The sequence below is a fragment of the Cydia fagiglandana genome, chromosome 10 (assembly GCF_963556715.1).
Source record: "Cydia fagiglandana chromosome 10, ilCydFagi1.1, whole genome shotgun sequence".
Lineage (NCBI taxonomy): Eukaryota > Metazoa > Arthropoda > Insecta > Lepidoptera > Tortricidae > Cydia > Cydia fagiglandana.
The window spans coordinates 20,078,223-20,093,543 of record NC_085941.1 but is presented as its reverse complement, the minus strand read 5'-3'; the positions used below and the strand labels follow the sequence as shown (position 1 = coordinate 20,093,543).

Here is a 15,321-nt window from a genome sequence, read left to right as displayed (position 1 = left end):
AACGCTCAAGATTCCATTTTTCGAACTACTCGCTACGCTCTTGGTTCAATTTTGGAATCTTTCGCTTGCTCGGGTATCAATATTAGCACGAGCGGTTAAACAACAACTTTGCCCCCATGTAAAACAAATAACTATTTCAACAAAAGAGGAATGGCACCCAGCTTATCATTTACTGAATGCGTAGGGTTGATTCTGCTCACGTCTCATACACATACAGGGTGATTTAGGGCTTTATCCCGACCTCACGGTAGGACTTTCATGGAGATTGATCACCTACCTATTTTTAATATTAAGGTACCTGTTCAATAAACTGTGCATGCCACCTGTACTCGTGTTTACCCGTGTTTGCTGTGATTGTATCTACTAAATGGGGGTCAAGGGGTCAGAGGGGTCAGGGAGTTCAGGCCGGCTATCGGCACGTATCGACATCTGGGTCAACCATAGATTAACTCAGCAGACTCCCCAATTATGAAGGAAACTACGCCGCCAAAACATTTTTGATGTTAGTGTTAAAAATAATTGTAACCTAAAATCCTTGTTGTGGCAATAAATGTTTCTATCTAGAGTCTGGCTAGCCAAATTTTGTTGACAAATATTTCCTTGTTGCATCACCAATTGTCTATGCTTTTAAAAAAAGTTAAAAGTCTGTTGTCAATTTATGTCATTCATTCAAATTGTTTGCGGTTTATAAGGCGTTTATTTTAAATAACACTTAAATAATATTAATAATGACTATGCCGAGTGTGGTCCGCAAACTATTATTTAAGCTCTTAAATAATTAAGACAATGTGCGAAGTCGACGTGAAGCGATTATTAACGAAAAACTGCAATGTTTACAAGTCGTAAATAATTTAGTAGGTTGGTGCTCTAATAATATTTTGATACTTTAAGTACTATTTCTAACATTTCCCTATAACTTTGATTAAGTACGTGCATTTATTAATACCTGAAACAAGTGTGTAAAAAAAAACGGATAAACTAGAAGTTCTAGAAAATATCAATAAAATCAAAACATTGGACCGTAAACTTATGTGTTTGTCGTTAACTGTACTTTAAATAGTGGTATAAATTATGTGAGCTGACTTTGAGTGCACGTCAACGTATATTTAACTTATTTTATCAGGTACCTTACGTGTGCACGGAAAATCAAAAATATTTTCTAGTATCAAAACTATAAATCCTACTACACACAGTGTGACCAGCCCAAGATTTTTTGAATTTCCCGCCAAAACTTTGGGTAATATTTCAGTAGCCAGACTCTATCTTACCACAGAATAAAATAAATAATAGTACTAGGAGTTAGATCAAGAAAAGTCTGCAGTGATTTTGATAGCCCACGTAATGCAACTGTTATTCATACGTCATAATTGCATAGATGTTTGACGTTTAAAATAACACTTGCACTGCGTGGGCTATCAAAGTCGCTGCAGACTTTTCTTGGTCTAACTCTAGGTGCAGAAGGTTCACTCTCTAACAAAACGCGTCTATTTCGACAGATATGACGACCGCTAGGTGGCGCAAGCGCGAGCAGGCACCCGTTCCGTAGCGATGCGCAGCAACTACTACTGCTACACACCAAAATTGGTGTGGGCCGCATGTACTTCTAGCAACGCGACGAAATCGTGGAGTGAGCCACGCCTGGTGGCCTTAGGAGTTTATTTTTATTGAAATTTTTAACATGTTGGTTGTGTGGGAATTGTTTAGAGTGAAAAAAAAATAACCAACGCATTCAGCGGTAAAACGCAGTCGCTGTGGCTGAAAACGGCTAGAAGAAAATAATGAGTGTTTAATGGATGCTAAATCTGGAAATCCAGTTAGAATTTATTTATTTATTTAAACTTTATTGCACAAAAGAAAACTTATAGGCCAAGAAATAAGAAGTTATAGAGGGAAATGCTAGGAACACAATTTTTGACTCCGTAACTTTGTTTGGACTAGTTAGGAGGTGAACATATCAAAAGTCCCCGGCCGTAGCCCCGGTGCTGGGGGGGAGAGGGGGGAAAGAAGGTCTCATTTTTCGGTTTTTCACTAATATCTTGGAAACTATGCGTCTTAGCGACATGACTACTGAGACAAACCAAAAGCTGATAAAAATTGTTACAAGTTTTATTCAGTCAAGTTTTTCGATATCTTGAATAGTTTTTGAGATATCCGCTCTTGAAAGTTTATTTAAGGCTTTAAATTTTATCTTGATATCTACATTAGTGAAGCTGCTAGGCCGTGTTTGGTATCATTTTCGTATAAATCGGGGATGCTGAATTCATTTTTGGTATCACATTGACACCATTCCTAAGAAAAAACATATACACATTAAACAAATAACTTTTTTTTTAATTTCCTCTTCACGCTTAAACCGCTCAACCGATTTAATTGTAATTTGGTATACAGATATTTCGAGTCCCAAGACAGGACATAAGATACTTTTTATCTCAATAATCATCCTTTAAAGTTGTGAAATGGAGTATGGGGGGAATTCAACTTCATCGACGAAACTGAATTCCTGAGGTTCATACTGCTTAAGGTAAGGTTTGAAGTCATGTTAGGTATCATTTTCATCTAAATCACAGATGTATACCATCCTAAATTTCACCTAAACCGGTTCAGCGGTTACTGACTCCCCATACAAACTTCCACCCCACTTTTCAGATCCTCAGAAGATGCTTTTGGTTATAAAAACTATTCTCTGTCCTGTGTCGAGACTGAAACTATTTCTGTACCAAACTTCAACGAAATTGGTTCAGCGGTTTAAGCGTGAAGAGGGATTTTAAAAAATATATATTTTTTAAATTTTGTTTTTACTTCGGAATAGTGTCAATGTGATACCATAAATGAATTCAGCACCCCCGATTTATACGAAAATGATGCCAAACATGGCCTAACAGCATCACTGATGTAGATATCAAGATAACATTAAAATCCCTAAATAAACTTTCAAGAGCGTCTATCTCAAAAACTATTCAAGATATCGAAAAATTTGACTGGATATAACGTGTAACTAATTTTATGAGCTTTCGGTTTGTCTTAGTAGTCATGTCGCTAAGATGCAAAGTTTCCAAGATATCAATGAAAAACCGAAAAATTCGACCTTCTTACCCCCCTCTACCCCGCAGCACCGGGGCTACAGCCGGGGACTTTTGATATGTTCACCTCCTAACTAGTCTAAACAAAGTTACGGAGTCAAAAATTGTGTTCCTAGCATTTCCCTCTACAACGTTTTTTGAGCATTCATTTCCTGACCTATTATCGTACAAAAGAATTTGAAGAATGAAGAAGAGTGAATTTGAATGTCATTGCAGTGTGAAGTGGTCTGTGGAACAAGTCTATCCGTTTCCGTTATCCGGTATAGTCCGGTTATTTTTAGCCGGTTGCATGGCAAGGAAATAATTAAGTTAAGTGACTGCCTTTGGGGAGTCTCGATGAAATAGTATGTAAGTAATTTAGGCGATTTTAGATTAAATTGAGACCTATTGACAGCCTATATTGATCATTCCTATACCTATTTCTATTTATGCTAAAATTTATTCCAAATATTGAACACACCTATGAATCCCATGATACAATTTATAGTGGAATTAAGATTTAATGCGAGTTTTGGGTACGCATTTTTTTCAACCTTAAACTTTCTATATGTTGTCACACCTCGGACACTGGTGATCAAATGTATGAAACAAACGCGTTCCTACGCACACAGTCTAAGTTCGTGTAGGTGAAGGCGTACCATGCTTGTGTGAGTGAGATAAGGGTCTCCCCAAATATATCGACGCGCATTCGGCAAAAGCCGATAGGAAAAAGCTTTATGTCCGCGCAACAAGAGCGAAAAAGTCGTCGTTCGGCTCGGCTCGCATCGGCCGGCGCCGGCCGACGCGTCGTCGGCTTCTTCGCTCTTATTGCGTGGACATAAAGCTTTTTCCTATCGGCTTTTGCCGAATGCGCGTCGATATCTTTGGGGAGACCCTAAGACGTTCTAGGGTTCCCGCTATTTCGTTGTCAAGTTCGATGGCCTCTAATGACTCAAACCTCATTGCGCGAATTAGGAAGGAATAAGAATCGTATTATGCTGTAAGGTGGGTATCTAAGCTCGATTTTATACAATAGTTTCCTATTTTTAACCGACTTCCATTTCATAGGAGGAGGTTCTGTATTCGGTTGTGGCTATTTTTTTTTTCTATGTACGTTCACCGATTACTCCGACATCCGTAGTCCGATTTGAATAATTCTTTTTTTGTTTGAAAGGAGCTACCTCCGAGTTGGTCCCATTTTAATTTGGTTCTGTTCTGATGATGGAATCCATGAGGAATTGAGGGAACTCCTCAATTTTTAAAGGCACATGCATGGTGATTTGGGTGTTTTCTTAAGCAACTCGAGCATTTTCTCCCGAAAACCACCACTTTGATGAAGTAGACCTGATGATAATGATTATTTTGATGATAATGATGATGTTTTTTTTTAATGTAGTATGTTCAGCGATTACTCTGGCACCTGTGATCCGATTTGAGTAATTCTTTTTTTGTTTGGAAGGAGTTACCTCCAAGGTGTCTCCGTGTTATTTTTGGTTCTGGTCTGATGATGGAATCCATGAGGAATTGAGGGAACTCCTCAGTTTTCAAAGGCACGTGTAAAGTGATTTCGGTGTTTTCTAAAGTAACTCGAGCATTTGCTTCCGAACACCGCCAATTTGATGTAGTGTAAGTGTAGCCTTACCACGAGTTTGACATTGACATATTCGCTAAGTTAGCGACGCTAACATTTTCGTAACTTACTTTGTAATCTTTGTATGCATCTCACTCGCACTAATACGCCAGTACGAGCGAGATGCAAAGAAAGTAAGTTATACACACGCTAGCGAATAAATCAATGTCAAACTTTTGGAAACCTGGTAAGGCTACTGATCGGGGGTTAGGGTTAGGAGTTAAGGGGTCGGGGAATGGCGGTTGAAGGGCTGCTGTTTCAGGGTCGAGGGGTTCATGGATCAGGGGTTGATGCGCTGTGAGGTAGAGTGATCGGGGGGTTGAGGGATTGGGTCAGTGGCGGGACGGAGGATGGATTTAGTGTAGTGACAGGAATTATAATTTCCCAGACGGCCTCGAGAAAATTCCTGATTACATATTTATTAAAGTAGGTACACGAATTTAGTGTTAATCATGATGTTTCTTTTTCATTCATGCGTCGCGCTCTTAACAATGCGTTAAAGCTAAAACTGCAAAAATAAAAACTTTTTACAAAAAAACAAAACCGACTTCAAAAAGGATGAAATAAAATATTATCCTTTTTATGTCTATGCGTTACCAACTGATATGTTTGAAGTCGGTGCCAAGCCAAGTAGTAACAATACCCGTCAAAAATAATCAGCTTTATGACTATAAATCCCATTAGAACTGTACTAATAACTATTATAAATGTGTAAGTAATTCTGTCTGCCTCTTTGTCGCCTTTTCATGGCTAAACAATTGAACCGCTTTAGGTGAAATTTGACAAGAAAGTAATATCCTTGAATTGTTTTATATTTTGAAATGTAGTCCTCTGAATAAGGGACGGGAAATAACTTCAGTCCCAATCTCACGCTTGCGTGCCGACAAACATGGTACGGACTGTGCCAAGAAGGTTTGATCATGTGTTCTGAGGTGTATTCTTAGGTACTGTCGACGTCAAAGATATGTTTACACTTTTGCACCTTACTCCTTTGTAATAAGACGAAAAGTGTAAACATATTTTTAACGTCGACTGTACCTGCAGAAAGTACGTTCATTGTCGTCGTGTAAGGCAATCCAACGTACATCCTTATCGAATCGCACCAAAATCATGGTATGCTTCAAAAGTTGGCTTGGCACCGACTTCAAACATATCAGTTGGTAACGCATAGACGTAAAAAGGATAATATTTTATTTCATCCTTTTTGAAGTCGGTTTTCTTTTTTTTGTTAAAAGTTTTTATTAATCAGTATAAACGAGTAACAAATTTTTTCAATTCAGGCTACCAAATATTGTAAGTTGAAAACATGATTTTTGTTTATATAGATATTGTGCTGTTTTCAGTGTGATCTGACAGGTTTTGTAAATATTTGCTTAATATGTAATTTGAATATTTTACGTGGCCTCCACTCTGCGCACCGCGTCGTCGCGTCCTTGCCCGCCGGTAACTGTGAGGTACCCGAGAGCGGGTGGGCGGCACTTTCAACGGGAGGCAGGGAGTGTCCGTACTGTACGATAGTACTCTTTATTATACTGTTATATCGTAGTGTGAAAGACCTCGCCTTGGATAGAGGTATCTATATCATCAATTCATCAATCAACAGCCTAGCAACAGCTAAACTATTTTTCAAACCCAAAACTTTTTGTATTTCACGTGAACAGGCCCTTTTCCACAAATAACGCGTCCTTTCCTAAATCAATGTAAAATTAACATAGTTTCGGGCTTCTGCGGGACCGGTTTGGCCCCGGAATAATAGTTTTCTTGACATTTTGCATTAATTTGACTACCTTACGCCCACTTGCCCTACAAAAATAAAACTAGCAGCAGGTAAAACCCAGATAATGCCAAGTTAGGGTGCAATATTATGATTTATACTACGTTTACCTATTTAATTTTCGTATCGTCCCGAGCTAATACCTATAATTGGCAATAATATTCAACCTTAAATTTAACTTGATAAGGTTTCCTTTCAACAAAAAGTATTTAGGTATGCACTTATGTTTGATTTCTTAATTAGCATAGGTAAATATATCATATCAATGACATTTAACCCTAACGATACCATTACCAAGATAACTAAAACATTCAGTAATAAACATTTCACTCGGACAAGTGCACGTATTGAAAATGAAACTATTCATATTATTCTTGATCATCAAATCGATTTCCTGTACACAATATTTGGTCGACGTCAACGAATACCATACGCCACTCACAACCTTCGATAAAGTCACACATAATGTGAAATACTGCATTTTTATGAACAACGAAACATTAGATATTAATTATTTAACAGGAACCTGGTATTTTATATACAAGTTTGTCAAAGGCCTCACTGGCGATGGCGTCGGATACGAGTATTGCGGAACAACTAACTTCACTTTACCGGCGAAAGAAGATTTGGATAGATACAAAGCAAAATATGATCTTCAAAACGAAACATTCACTTTCGATGATGCGTTGTTGAGTGCAAAAGACCAAGGCTACGGCCCGCCACTAAAAGGTATAGTGGCTGGGAATAAAACAGCAAAATATTACTTTCTGGACCCAAAATCTTCAATACGCCTTAGCGGTATGTACGAAGTTTATACACATAAGCCTGTGAATAGTGACTATATGATATATTACGAATGCAGTATGAGGGGTCACGTGAAGTATTTAATGTCGAAGAAACGGGATCAGACTGATGAAGAATTGGAGAAGATTTTGAAGCCATTGTATGAATTAGAAGGTTACGGCAAGCAAAGATTTTGTTATAAAAGAAAAGTGGTGTCGACGACTCCTTACTTTTAAAAATAAGAAGTAGTCTAAGTACAGGTAAATAATGCTTAATTAATAAAGTGGTGTTTAAGTATGAGCTGAAAAGGTATATTAAATTGAAACAGAATTTTTTAAGTAAATTGTTTTGTGGAGTTTAATTGTTTATATAACCAGCGTTCTCTACATTCGCGGCAGATGCCTAGACCACTCGCCCATTCGGCGTGGGTCTAGGCGAATGCAGAGGACGCTGGTTTGGGCTCTGAAGGTGGTAACTTTTTACACGACTGCCCAAACAAAAAGAGTGTATTGTTTTCAGCGTTCATGTTTGTATGTATATATTTATTTACCTATTTATTTATGTGAGTTTCTTTATTCCACCTTAACTTCTGAATGCCTTAACCGATTTAGATGAACGATACATCATTAGAATCCTTACGTCATCCCGGATGACATAGGCTATGTGACGTCATTATAAAAACAATATGGCAACCTTTAGAATAAAAATTTCATGCAAACCTATTAACCTATCGAGTGGGGTATCAAAATGAAGGGCTTTAAAAGCCGATTAATAATATATATGCGACATGTTGGGTTTAAGTTTAAATGACAAAATATGTTAAGAGAAGCTAATCTCATAAAACCAAATATTATTATTAAATAGGATACTTATTAAAATAAAAGGAAGGAGTTAGACCGCTGACCATAAAATAATATAATTATATTAGCGTCGGGCGTAGGCCAACATACGTGCACGCGGTACGCGTTCCAAAGCTAGGCGACTTCAACTTTCTCATACTAAAAGTGTCGTAATACGTGACACGCTGTACGCTTACCAAATCCGGGCGCCTTCGGCGCCCTCATACCTACTCAAAGCGTCGGGCGTAGCTCGACGTACGTGGTGCGCTGGACGGGTTCCAAAGCCGGGCGCCTTCGGCGCCCTCATACTAAAAGTGTCGGGCGTAGCCCGACGTACGTGACACGCTGACGCTTACCGAATCCGGGCGCCTTTGGCGCCCACATACTCAAAGCGTCGGTAAAAGTGTACGCGTTCCAAAGTTCGACTTTCTCATGCTAAAAGTGTCGGGCGTAGCCCGACGTACGTGGCGCGCTACACGCGTTCCAAAGCTGGGCGAATCCGACTTTCTCATATTAAAAGTGTCGGGCCTAGCCCGACGTACGTGCGCGCTGCACGCGTTCCAAAGCTGAGCGACTTCTACCTTCTCATACTCAAAGCGTCGGGCGTAGCCCGACGTATGTGACACGCTGTACGCTTAACAAAGCCGGGCGCCTTCGACGCTGTCATGCTCAAAGCGTCGGGCATAGCCCTACGTACGTGGTGCGCTGTACGCGATCCAAAGCCGGGCGCCTTCGGCGCCCTCATACTAAAAGTGTCGGGCGTAGCCCAACGTACGTGGCGAGCTGCACGCGTTCCAAAGCTAAGCGACTTCGACTTTCTCATACTCAAAGCGTCGGGCGTAGCCCGACGTACGTGACACGCTGTACGCTTACCAAAGCCGGGCGCTTTCGATGCCGTCATACTAAAAGCGACGGCCGTAGCCCGACGTACGTGATGCGCTGTACGCGTTCTAAAGCCGGGCGCCTTTGGCGCCCTCATACTAAAAGGGTCAGGCGTAGCCCGACGTAAGTACATGACATGATGTACGCTTACAAAATCATACTAAAACCGTTAGCATGTTGTATGCTAACATATCAAGGATCAATATGATGAAAGGTCCTTGAAGGAACTAAATTGCCTTAAGTCATAAAAAATATGGTTGGTTCAAAAATCTAAAAAGTATAAAATAAAATAAATTAATTAATAAAAACTTTTTACAAAAAAAAGAAAACCGACTTCAAAAAGGATGAAATAAAATATTATCCTTTTTAAGTCTATGCGTTACCAACTGATATGTTTGAAGTCGGTGCCAAGCCAACTTTTGAAGCATACCATGATTTTGGTGCGATTCGATAAGGATGTAAGTACGTTAGATTGCTATACACGACGACAATGAACGTACTTTCTGTAGGTACAGTCGACGTTAAAAATATGTTTACACTTTTCGTCTCCAGTGTATTTTATTTCAATTGCAGTCGGGGACCTTTTAAATGGGAAAATGTCAATACATCAAGGTCCCCGACTGCAATCGAAATAAAATACACTGGTACAGTCACGATCCTAAATGAGCATTAAACTTTTGCGTTTGCTGTTTGTAACCTTCACTGAACACTTATATTCTAATTTACATTCATTAAGTTGAGTATCTAACACAACTAAAAATTATTTTTGTCCTTTCAGTTCGCTTTTTCGCAGTCGTGTTTTTTAATTTTTAATTAATTTATTTTTCTATCGTATATGACATCTATTTCAGTTTAGTGGTACCTATAAAATAATGTATCAAATAGGTATGTTACGAACAGGTTACGAACAACTGATTGATGCGAACCGGGGTTTGAAAGTAACCTCATGCCTCTCGGCTAGGCTACCAATTCTGAACTCATATTACTTACCTACAGTCAAAATGTTAATACATCCTACAGTCTTATGGTATTTATATGTATCTCCTTAAAGTAAACTCAGACCTTATATTCTAGTTCAAATATTAAAAGGCTTTCTCCATTGCAGAGGCGTGAAAAATAAATGCGACTTACAACAGTAATTTACGAAACGCTCTCTTATGCTCTCTGGAGCGATTGTACAATTCCTGTTTTAAATTCTTGCCCTTGCTTAAATTATTTACTTGACTGGACTGAGCAAAATTACTATTACACTAAGTGGTTTTCGTAGTCTATGGATGTTGCTAAATTAAGGGTGTCACATGCGCGTCAATTAATTCCACTAAATATAGAAAGCGGCCAAGTGCGAGTCGGACTCGCCCATGAAGGGTTCCGTAGCAGCAAGTAACATAATAAAATTGCGGTTTACGATTTATGGCGTATTTAAAAAAAACTACTTACTAGATCTCGTTCAAATCAATTTTCGGTGGAAGTTTGCATGGAAATGTACATTATATATTTTTTTTAGTTTTATCATACTCTTATTTTAGAAGTTACAGGGGGGACACACACATTTTACCACTTTGGAAGTGTCTCTCGCGCAAACTATTCAGTTTAGAAGAACATGATATTAGAAACCTCAATATCATTTTTGAAGACCTATCTATATCTATATAACCCACACGTATGGGTTTGATGAAAAAAAAATTTCAGTTCTAAGTATGGGGAACCTAAAAATTTATTGTTTTTTTTTTCTATTTTTGTGTGAAAATCTTAATGCGGTTCACAGAATACATCTACTTACCAAGTTTCAACAGTATAGTGCTTATAGTTTCGGAAAAAAGTGGCTGTGACATACGGACGGACAGACAGACAGACAGACATGACGAATCCATAAGGGTTCCGTTTTTTGCCATTTGGCTACGGAACCCTAAAAAATAGTTTCTTGTGCAGGGCAGGCATGAGTTTAAATAAAGTATTACTTAATTTAGACTTCGATATATTTAGTGATAGCATATCGGTAATAAGAAATAAATTAATTGCATTTTTTATGGGTGATACTTCTAGCGCAGGTTCGGGCTTGGCTTACTGAAGTTATACGAGTACTACATAGGAATACTTGTATTTATATATGTCGGATACCGATGGTCCTAAAGGCAGGTGGGCGCGGGGGGGCAGCACTTAGATGTATTACTTCACAGCTAAACCAGTATGCTACCATTGCATGAAATAAACACTCGGACTCGTTAACCATACTAGCGCCTACTATATTTCAGTACTAAATGATAAAAAGAACTGATTGCTATTTTTTAACTCAAGGGATCGATTTGATAATAAAAAGATCACAAAATCGTTTAAATCTTTATTCAAGTCAAACTAGGCCGGCTCCAAACCTACACCTCTGACCTGAGAAGATTTTGCTCAATATGGGGACCGGCAACAAACTCAGAGGGACACATCTTTTCAAAACAACACATAATACATCCTTCCTTTATTTCACAAAAGTAACTAATGAAACATATGAAATCAAAATAACACTTGAAATAAAACATTTAGCTAAATGGTTAAAGAACGCTGGATTCTATAAGCTATCAGAATAATCCTTCAGGTATAAGCCTTCAGGAACGTGGCGAGTTAGGCACGAGTTTGGCTAACGAGTACGTCCGATCTCTAGCGCGGTCCGATCAAGAAGAACTACCAGCGGCGGAGCCTCCCTGCTCCCGCCTCAGTCAAGTTGGCAAACCTGCTCGACCAGTCTACCAACATACCGACAAAAATACCAACTCGTACCTACGCTCACTCAAGAGAAATCTCTCGACGTTCCAAAGCCTTCTACCTGTCATTTTAGTTCAACAACACGCCAATAGATGGCGTTACTCTCTACGCAACTTTATTTCAACAATGCGCCAATAGACGGCGTTACTCCCTACGCAACTTTATTTATTTCGTTACAACCAAATAATACGTAGCTCAACATTGCTAATCGATTTTAGACAGGCGTCTAAAATAATAAACTATAACGCTGCAATACGTCTTTCTGGTGTCAGGCTCCGACATATATATGCAGTTTTGCAGCTTGCTGCACACATGAACCTTGGCTTGTGCTGTTGATACTTGTCTGTGTAACTGATTTGTAATTATATTATTATTCTTTGTATACCTACTTAATTTTTATAAGTCAGAACCTGTAATTGGCTCTCTAAATCTATTTTAGTTTTTAGAAATATTTATAGCTGTTGGTTTTCTATGTATGTAATAAAAATAAAATAAAAAATAAATAAATAAATACTATGAGATTGAGTTTTGCGAACATAAGTCATTTTCCTGATGGCCTTTGGTCAGAATTGCTGGAGCGATATGATGATGATGAAGGCAGGAATGTTCCAACTGTAGAAGTTACACATGTTACCGTGTAGAGCCATTTATCAGGCGCCGCTTCACTTTAATTACGTTCCCGAAGCGTGACGAGCGTTTTTGAGCGGGTTGGGGACCTAGCATGCTCCGCCTAAGAAAGTTTTCATAGCGTCCGATCCGATGGATGGATGTCGGTTGCCTTTGGAGAGAAACAGCTGCTAATTCCCTTATGCCATGAAGTTTTTGCACTAGCGACGCGCCCCGGCTTCTCACAGGTTAAAAAAAACCTGAGCAAATTATACACCTAAACCTTCCTCAAGAATCACTCTATTGATAAGTAAACTGCATGAAAATCCGCTCAGAAATTTTTGAGTTTATCTCGTACAGACAGACAGACGCGGCGAGTATCTTTGTTTTATAAGGGTCCCTAATTCGAGCCCAACACCCCAGCAGGGGGTAACAGGTTGGAAAGAAGAAGACACCAGTTCCAAACCGTAACAATTTTAAATCTTAATCAGGTCCCCTATTAAATTCAAAGGGATCCCTTAGCCTACTTAGTTTCAAAAAAATCGCGCAACAGTCATGCTAGACCTTTTAGACTTCCAGTGTCTGCTCCAATGGCTGTGGAGAATAAAACGGCACGTTACCTCACCTTCCCCTTTAATACCTTTATTGCTTCTGGCTAAATTATACTCTTATAATGGCAATATAGTTTCTTTATACCACGGTTGTAAACAAGCATTAATTCTTATTTAGGAAAAAGTGGGTATAAACGAAAAGTTTCAGTTTCAGTTTCATTTATTTTGTTAAACATAGGTTACATGAAAGATGGTAGGTACATAAATATACATTTGGTCTCTATGCTTTACCCACTATGCAGGTGTACAAAATTGTCTCGTGCGGTTATCAAATAAACGCATGCTTATGTCTAAAAAATCTACCTATTTGAAAACATAGTCATACATTAACATTAATACTACTACAAATTTCACTTAAAATACAAACTGAAATACTTATTGTCTTACAATTATAATTAAAATTTTAAATACAATGTCAAAAGAAAAAAAAAATACATTTAGATATCAATAATCAATACAATTCTAATACAAGTCTGAGCCATTATCATCATTAATGTATTCACTAATAGTATAGTAGCATTTGTCAATAAGATACGAAGTAAACTGTTTTTTGAATTCATATATGTCAAGTTCTTTAAAATTGTCTGGAATTTTATTAAATATTATCGGTGCCATGCCTAAGATGCCATTTTTCACCAGCGCGGTATTACAACACTGTAGGGTTTTCAGATTCTGACTATATTGTTGACGTGTTGGAAATCTCCGGCCTTGAGAAACGCTGCTGTATAAGTTTAGGTTAGTTTTGACAAATATAGCTACTTCTAGTATATATAACGATGCCAGTGTTAATATTTTAAGTGACTTAAAGAAAGGTACACAGCTCTCTCTAACTTTTAGTCCGCACATAGATCGTACACAACGCTTTTGCGCTTTGAAGGCTATTTCTTTATGAACTGAGTTGCCCCAAAATATGATGCCATATCGTAACACCGAGGCTACAAGACCATGATATGCCGTCAACATTGCTTCAAGGTTAACAGTTTTTGATAATTTAAACAGTGCAAAGGCTGATGTACTTAGCTTTTTACATATATACTCTATATGATATTTCCAGCTAAGCTGGTCGTCAATCATTAACCCTAAAAATTTTGTTACCTCTACATTCTCTATTTTTGTGCCATTGTAGTCTATGTCCATATCAATAATTTGTGTTCGCTGTCGAAAGTGCATTAGGTTCGTCTTTTTTAAGTTTATTAATAGATTATTTTCATTTAGCCATTTAATTATACTGTCCAATACGCTACTGATGTCATGCTTATAATCATTCAAATTACTACATTCAATAATTGAGGTGCTGTCGTCAGCAAAGAGCACCATGTGATGACGGATAGCATTAGGAAGGTCATTAATATATACCAGGAACAGAAGCGGACCCAGTACACTTCCTTGGGGTACGCCGGACATAACGTACTGTTTTTGTGACACATATTTATATTCCCTTTTCCTTTTAGGGCATACTGCAGATATTTCCGTGTATTGCTGTCTCTGACTTAGATAAGATTTAATAAGATCTAATGCGTTTCCCCTAATGCCATATCGACTAAGTTTAGATAGTAGTTTACTGTGATTTACGTAGTCGAATGCTTTAGTCATGTCGGTATAAAGTGCGCACACTGGATTTCTCTTGTCAACATTTCCCATAATCACACTTAGAAAATCATAAATTGCCATATTGATTGTGATATGGCAATTTATGATTTTCTAAAAGAAAAGTCCGTGAAAAGGAAATAAGATTAAAATGACTTGAAATGGGATACGACGAATTAGTCGAATTAATGTTCAACAAATTTAGATCGATTATAATCTAAGTATAAATAAACTTTAGCAGAAGGATCAAACAACAGATAAATACAATGAGTAATTGATATTTTTAATGCATAAGTTTAAGTTCCGTAAGAATCCAGCAGCACTAAGGGGGAGCAGATTACCAGTTCACCGGACGATATCAGCCTGTCAGTTAAACGCAAAATTTGACAGCTCTAAACAACTGACAGGCTGATATCGCCCGGCGAACTGGTAATCTGTGGCCCCTTAAGGTTTTAATGCCCGTTGTCTTCCCAATTTTCAAGCCCAACAGTACCTTTCCATCACCAAACTCGACAACTCAGGAACGCCGGTGGTCACCGACGCTATATCCTGATCACTCGGATGTTGTATACGCGAATGTACCCAGATGGTCATACCGCGCAGAGCGCACTGCCAAACCATTATATAGTCGTCCGTCAACCTTCTGTAGTTCCAAACCGCCTGGCCCCAATTTCACCAGGGGGACAGGTGCGACAATTGTAAAACATCACTGTTGCTGACGTCACAGGCATCCATGGGCTACGGTTACCGCTTACCATCGGGCGGGCCGTATTCCTGTTTGCCACCATCATTGAATTAT

The 15,321-nt window shown here is 38.5% G+C and overlaps 1 long non-coding RNA gene across 1 annotated transcript in view; it reads right to left on the bottom strand.

The window, feature by feature from the left end:
- Nucleotides 1-10,883, bottom strand: part of LOC134668052 (uncharacterized) — a 47,670-nt gene extending 36,787 nt beyond the window's left edge. Inside the window, exon 1 of the long non-coding RNA XR_010098714.1 lies at nucleotides 10,674-10,883. This is a non-coding gene — a long non-coding RNA (uncharacterized LOC134668052). The remainder of the gene's footprint in view (nucleotides 1-10,673) is intronic.
- Between the last annotated feature and the right edge of the window lie 4,438 nt (nucleotides 10,884-15,321).